An 8241-nucleotide genomic window follows, 5' to 3' on the forward strand; every position below is an offset into this window, starting at 1 on the left:
ATTGGAGAGAGGATTGCCTCTTGAGGAACCCCACGTACTGTGGGGTGCCTTGTTGACACCCTCTCCGCCAGCGCTACCATATGTCTCTGATCTTGGAGGAATGAGGTAAGCCACTTCGAGACTGCCCTGCAAACTCCTATGTCAGCAAGACAGTGGGTCAAGAGATCATGGCTGACTGTGTAGAATGCTGCTGTAAGGTGAAGCAGACATAGTGCTGACCTGCCTTGATCCAACTGTTTGCAGAGATTGTGAGGCGACCAGTGCTGTCTCCATCCCATGGCCGAAGCAGAAGCCGAGCTGGAATGAGTCCAGTGCCAATGTGTCTTCCAGGACACTCTGGAGCTGTAGTCAGTATGTTTTTTAACGTCAGTGTGATTCTGTTGATTTACTAGCTGGATGCCATAATAAACTATCTATCCCACTCTCTCAATTATGGAACTCCCTCCCCTGTGAACCAGGGTTTTTTAGCCTTCTACAAATTGGTAGACCACTCTGTATAAGAGAGCTTCTGGGAGGGGACACATGATATTGAACCTTTGCCAAAGCTAAGCAAGTTTGGCAGTGTAGGCCTATGCACATTTATGCAGGAGTTGAGTTCCTTCAGTTGAAGGAAAACCAAATTAGTGGCCCGGGGGAGAATTTAATGAGCAGATGGGGGGGGTTGAGGAGCATTGTTTTTTAGTTTCTCATGATGAGGATGAGTAAGCACTTGCACATTCCCACCATACCTGCAGTATAATTTGTGATGTGAATTATTGCACAGTGATGCTGTCAGCTGACGCTGCCATGAGCTGGGGTGTGTAACTCTCGACTGTACTCGCTTCCCTTCCCCATGCATTCTCTAGCCTGGTGCTTATCTTGCAGGTGGCCTTGAAGCTAGAGGAGCTCCTTCCCTAAGCTTCCCGCTGGGAACCTAACGGTTCTGTATTAGCCCGTGCTTAAAGGTGTTTGCTCATTGGCCTGGGGGTGTCAGGGGGTCTCCTTCGAAGGCAGTATTGCCCTGGGCCCCGCGCTGCTTTAGTCATTCCTGACACAAGACGTTAATGGTGTCTCAAGTACTATCTCTCTCAATAAACTGGTATTCCTGCAGACCTGGTGTTGAGTGTGATTGACTGGGAACCCTGACAGATGCATGGATTACTCATGCTGTTTCCCTTCCCCCTTTGTTGAGAGGGAAGGAGCTTTCAGCCCCACAGGACATTATTTGTTTGGTATACATTGTAGGCCATTGGAGGCATTCAGAGCTTCATTGTTCTCTGGTATACCTATTGCTTTAGGTGATTTAACCACTGTATATATAATGGGAAATATAATTCTGGATTAAAACCTTAGTGAGATAAATTCCAATAGATGGGCATGTAGGTTAATGTGTTTTAAGGAGTTTAGCTGTATTTTTTTCTAATATATTCTCTACACTCATAATCAAACTAAGTATTTCTTTGCACAGACCTAGAAGTCACTGTCAGTTTTGTACAAACTGGATGCAAAAGATACAGAATACTATATAATACTTATAACATTCCTGAAGCATCCTCTGTCTCAAAAATTCCACAAACTAGAGCCTACAATCCCTGGAATACATAATATTAATTGCTGTAGGGGTTAACTGTGGTGATCATCTAAGTGGTCTCAGAGGACAACAAACATTTTGATGAGAGTAAGATAACACATTGCAAAGGAAAATGATCACCACACCCAGTGTTCCCTCTAAGCTGAGTTAGTGTGAACTAGCTCACAGTTTTTTAGCTTCTGGCTCACACATTTTTGTCTTAGCTCAGGAAGGATGGCTTCAGAGCAAACTAATTTATGCAGTAGCCAAATCATCTGCTCACAACTTTAATGTCAGTAGCTCACAAAGTAGAATTTTTGCTCACAAGACTCCACAGCTCAGAGGGAGCATTACCCACACCTACCCTGAAGTCATGAATCTGAGGAAGCAAACCTGGTGAAACTGACAAATAATCAATTAGGCTAGCACCTTTATGTGTCATACAGGTATAATCACCTACTGGATCTATGTATCCATTTAAAATCACAGCACCATGATTTAATACACAGTTAAACCTTAGAATCTTTAGATATCCTTTCATGTAGATATGGGTAAATCACCTCGTTCAAAAATTCCATTGGCCTTGAGGATGGGAGAATGTCATCATTTGGCCCAATATGATCATTAAAGTCACCCGCTAGAAGTAACAATGCTCCCAGATGCTGTGCAGTAACTTTATCTCCCCCCCACCCGGTAATTCCAAAGCATCCAGATAACACTATGAGATATGAACATGGGAAGATAATTGTAACAACTAAGAGAGAAAATGATGGAAACAGCAGCAATACAGTAAGTGCAAATTGTGAGGAGGCACTTAAAGTTACACAGGAGGAGGAAAAGAAGAGGAAATTGGATTTATACTCCACCCTTCACTACCCAAAGGAGTCTGAGAGCGGCTTACAATCCTTTTCCCTTCCCTCTCCACAACAGACACCCTGTGAGGCAGGTGGGGCTGAGAGCTCTCTGGAGAACTGTCCTTGAGAGAATAGCTCTGAAAGAACTTATGACTGACCCAAAGTCACACCAGCAGCTGCATGTGGAGGAGTGGGGAATCAAACCGGTTCTTCTAACCACTACACGAAACTGGAGCAATTAAGTGCTGTTGAAACTAAGCATGTTAACCCAAACTTTGGATGGCCCTTAGAAAAACTAGGGTGGGCACTACACGAGAAAAGAAACTTGGTAGATTAATAGCTTCCCTGGCCCAAGTTTCTTGAATCAAAATAATCTGAAACTCTAGGAGATAGGATTTAACTCCTGGGTCTCTCAGCCTATTATTCTAACCTGTGATATTCCAAGATAAAAATTTTACTCCAGAAGTTGGAAACAGTCGTTTTGGTGAAACTACAGACTCTGAAGCATTCAACGGCCAAACATGGGCATTGGGGCTGGGATTTCCTGAATTGATTAGAACAGTTGGTTCCAAAGGAATGTGCTTTGAACTTTGGGGCAGAAGGTCCTCAAATATAGGGGCTTTCTTGATCCACAAGAGGATACACTGGTCAGGGGTAGTTCCACATTCCGAGGATAGCCTTTTCTAATATTTTCTAAAGAAGACTGTAAAATCTGTTCCATTGGAGGACGAGCACCAACAGAGGATAACAAACCAATCTCTGAACCCGTAAAAATCCCTTAAGATTCAGGGCAACAGGAAGAAGCTAATTGGAAACTAAAGAGGGCTGTGATTTCATAACCTTAGCAGGGAGGGGTGAATGAGAAGGAAAAGAGAGATCAATTAACATGGGAGTTTCAACTTCAACCGGTCTAACAGATCTCTCTGTGCTACATTTAGTTTTACCTACATTTGGGTAAATCAGTAATCAGGGTTTCAGATTACCTAATGGCTGAATGAAGGAATTCCAAAAATATATTTAGAATTTAACCCCAAATCTAGCAAAATCAGAGCAATGTGCAAACACGTATGTTGCAATCTGATATGGATGAAATAACAAAAGGAAGTGCTCATAATGTTCAGCCTACTTCAGATCTATAAAAGATAGGCTAGTTTTAAGGAGAAATGCTAGATGTTTACTGGCTCATCATTTGGTGGACCAGTTGATCCGCTTTCTTGATGAGGGAAAACATTTACAGCTAGATAATTAGGCTCATAGGTTAAGGAAGCAAACCCATTTGGTCTTCCACCAGGAACAAATTTAGACGTTCCTTCAGATCTCAAGCCTGGCTGTGAAGTCAGCTCACAGTTATTCCTAGGACTTCTCAGGTTCACTAGCCGATTAGATGATTTTTTTTGGTAATAGGCCACTCTTTTCATTTCCAGAGAAATAAGATGTTATAATGTCTTTAATAAATTTTCTATAGTGTCTCTGCAATTAGATGTGTCTGAGTTACTAGAAGACTAAGTTCCTCTGATCTGTCATGCTGGTGTAACAGAGATGACGATCAGAAATCATGAATCACTGTATAATTGCTGGAGGTCATTAATTGCTCTGGAGAAGCTTGAGAGGGTGAATGCAATCCTGAATTCATCTCAGGAAAGCAGGCAGGATGATCCTGAAGGCAATCAAATCTATTTGAATACTTAAGAGTAGCAAAAAACCTCTTCAAACTTAGTTTGCTCAGGGAAGTCAAGCATTCTTCCACTTCAAATGCAAAAGCTCTTTTCATCCCCATAATTATGCCACTACTTCCCTTCCCTACTTAGTTTAAAAAAGCAACAAGACAAACTGTATTCTTCAGGCATTTGGATTAAAAGAGTTTCTGAGTCTCTAGATTATACACTTCTTCAGTTCCTTTGCTGGATGGCAGGAGTGCCTAGCTGTGTTGCAGGAACTGCACTTAGAGTAGAGTTTTCACAGCGCTCATTGGAGTCCAGGACTTGGATTGCTGCCTTTAATTTTAAGACTGAAAGGTTTTTTTTAAGTGCCCAATGCCTGAAGATGCCTTTGCATTTTTTGAAGGAAGATAATTTCAGAAGTATTTGGAGCAGTGTTCCCTCTAAGATGAGTTAGTGTGAGCTAGCTCAGTTTTTTAGCCTACGGCTCCCACATTTTTGTCTTAGCTCAGGAAGAATGGCTCCAGAGCGAACTGATTTGTGCAGCAGCCAAATCGCTCACTCACAACTTTCATGCCAGTAGCTCACAAAGTAGAATTTTTGCTCACAAGACTCCACAGATTAGAGGGAGCATTGGTTTGGAGAGGTACGTAGTTAATAGGTTTGAGCTCCTTGGCCTTTCCCTCAGTATGCTCAGGAATATGGATTATCAGGAAGCATTGAGGATGATCAGGATGAGGGCGATTGACCTTGATCATGTCAATACACGATCCTGGGCAAGGTGTATATGTTCCATTTCTGCAGTAGGGATTCCTCCCTCTCTGACCCTCCCCTCATATTTGAAACTTCTTACAATCCCTAGCCATAGGTGTGCTTTTATGCTTGCCAGACTGAACGTCCTGCTGACTGCAGAACTGAGAGGTTCAAATTCCATTTTCAGAGTATTTTTGTGGTTGTGTATCTGGTGCATTAGAGATGGTAGACCATCTTTTGTGATCGATTAACTGTTCCCAGGGCTCTTTGGATTACTTGTATTTTGTCCAGATAGCAGCTTCCAGTTGAGTTTTGGGTGGTACCTCTATTGTTAGCAGATCTTGACCCAGAAAAAACCCAATCTCTTGCAAAACACTTGATCTGTTGCAATAGTGATCTCCTTAAAAACGCTAAAATCAGTATTATCTTGCTGAGTATTTGTATAGGTCCACTGTTACATCTTACCCACTTGTATTTATAAATGTTATAAATTTAATAAATTTAATAAATTTAATATTTTTTAGACTTTTTATATGTATTTTATTGTTTTGATATTTTACCTTTTTGTCTGTTGTATTCTATTATGTTATGCTGGCTTTGTCTGGTTTGCTCTGCTGTGATGTATTGGTTTTATGCTTAAGAGCTTTGTTCATATGAGCTTAATAATAAAGGAAAGGATTAAAACCTCAGTGGCTCTCTCCTGTAAAAGGCCCTGCTGTTGCTGTTCCATTAATATAAATGCTGCTAAGGAAATATCATGCTATCTTATTATCGAGCCTTGTCTTTGTTACTGGTTGCTAGGCAATGCTGTATTACCCTGGTTACTTTGTCTGACTAGGGATATCAGCATTTCATGAGTACAGATGCCATTGGCTTGTTTCTCAGACAGGGGGCAAATTGCTTGCCAGAGAGATTCATCAGACAGAAAAGCTATTTTAAACATATTTGCAGGAGTAATTGTCCCAATAGGATTGGAATATAGGCCCCTGTAGATCTGACAAGAGGAGACCTGAAACAAAGGATTTGAGAAGTAAAAAGAGACAGAGAGAGGAGGAGACTGCTGGAGGAATCATGTTTCCATTATGAACTAGGAAAAATTAAAAAAAGACACTGGGCAGGAGGATAGGAATTGGTTCTACATCTCTGACACCATATTATGAATGACAATAGCGGCATCCCCTGTGTAGTAATCTGGCAATCTCTCTTATACCAGTTTAGGGGAATCTGGTCTGCGTAAGGAGTCCCTGGTGGCTGCGTTTTACTGTAAGGAGCATTAATGGGGCTGCGTTCCCACGACAGTCACCCTTCGTGCTGCTCTCGCAGCTTGCTGCAGCTTTGTCACCTTCCTTTGGAAAGGCTGAGTGGCTCTGAAGTGGCTTAGGCCCGCCAGCTAAGTCTAAGGGACATAACTACAGCTTTCTGGAACTGCGTTTTCTGTCAATATGAATGTCATATGAAATGAGGGGGGGAAAGGACCCCGTTGATAACTATGCAGTATCTTTCTGATGGAATCTCCCTCTGGGTTAAGAGAGATAATATGATAAAGATTCCAGGCCTTGTCTTGTTTCCGTCCTTCTGTAGAGAGTGGATAGAAAAGGACAGGATGTCTGCAAACATGTGATATAACTGTGTGTGGGAGGTGCTACAGGTAGTAGTAACCACCAGGTACCATGTAGCTCTGGGCATCCACACTCGTCTCCAGAAATAAACTGTCGGGAAGATGTTGGATGGATCGCTGAAGTCTTGCCTTTCCTTTGTACTCCTCCATCCAGCATGTACCTTGCTGTCATCTGTGATGAGGGCATGTTCTTGATCCCACCTTTTTTTCCACAGCAGAAGTGGCCCAACTAAGTGTTTCCTCTTCATTTTATTTTATGGAAATATGACAGGCAAGTGTCAAGGTCATCCTCTCAGCCCATTTAAGGATCTTGACACTGTGTAAAATAACGAGGGCCACCTCCTGGCATTAAAACTGGGTTAGCAGGATGGATTACAACACTGATATGTAGACTGGAAGACACGGATCCCTTCACTTTTGCAGAGGGTGAGCGGGGTTTTAATTTGAACAGCTTTTGTGCTGCAGGTTTCCACGAAAGAGCATGCAAGTCCACTTCCACCGTATCTGAGATGGAAGGAGGCACAGCATGGGTGCGTTCAGACCGGTTGGAACCGGTGCAGTTTATGCCGGCAGAAACGCGTTCATACTCACCCTCCATTTTGGGGAGCCCTCCGTTGGACGCCCGCTCACACGCTGTGGGCGTCGGCGTTTGTGTTTTTTTTTTAAGGACTGTTTGAGCATGCGCACAGGCAGCCATTCAGAGAATGGCGATTTTTGCGCATGCTCAACCCCCCCCTTACATTTAAACTTTAAAGGTAAGCACTTACCTTTAAAGTTTAAAGCCCAACCTGGCCTCCCTGTAGTCCCGGACTCCTCCGGGACGTTAAAGTAAGGCATTTTTTTTCCCTTAACAAACGCTCGGGACGAAGCTTCGCCCGAGCGCATATCGCTTATTATTAAAAACAACATAGAGGGGGAGAGCCGGAAGCCTCAGGCTTCCAACGGAAGTGGCTAGGCATCGGTGGAGAGCGATCAGACACCGGTTTGTATCGGAAGCCACCGTTGCACTCTGTTTACCACCACTTGGGACCTAGTGGCAGAGTACAACGGTGTAAACGGCTTTGTAACGGTTAGGGACGGGAGGCAGATGTTCGCCATGTGAACGCCGGTAAGTACACCGGTTGGAATCGTCACCTATTCCGTTACAAATGCCACGTCTGAACGCACCCCATGTGTCCTGGCTCATAACAGATGAGATGCTCTTTCACATTCAAGTGAAATTAGGGAGAACAGGCAGGCTCAATAATTGCTCCATATATTTCCTGACTTAACAACATACCATAAAGCAACTCTCCTGGCAAATATCATTAAAACACAACGCTCAACATCTCAGCTTGATTGGGTCAAATTATGCTCTGATCTTATCCATCCACACTCGATAGGCCACATGCTTTGGGATAAGAAAATTAATCCTGCATCTACTAAATCAATGAGTTCCTGATGCCTATGTTGAACTTATGGAAAACAATTAGAAAATTTTACTTACCTGAGGTGTCAAGGTACTCCACTTTTACACATCAAATATGGTTTGCGGAGATGTGGGATCCCACCCTTCTCAAAACGTGGAAAGCAGCAGAGCTTTCACGCTTCTATGACATTGCATCTAAAAAGGGTCTGTTTCAGAAAAACGAAATTGAGAAAGCTTTAGGGAAAACAATACCATGGTTTCTATATCTGAAATTGCAACATGCTACAAGTCAAATCAAACTTACATCCATACTGTCTCAACCACACACAGAATTAGAAATGATATTGAAATTATACGACTCACATAATACAGGCTTAATCTCGGCCACCTACCAGCTCTTA

This window comes from Gekko japonicus, unplaced genomic scaffold (genome assembly GCF_001447785.1).
Source record: "Gekko japonicus isolate JY-2015 unplaced genomic scaffold, Gekko_japonicus_V1.1 scaffold980, whole genome shotgun sequence".
NCBI classification, from domain to species: domain Eukaryota; kingdom Metazoa; phylum Chordata; class Lepidosauria; order Squamata; family Gekkonidae; genus Gekko; species Gekko japonicus.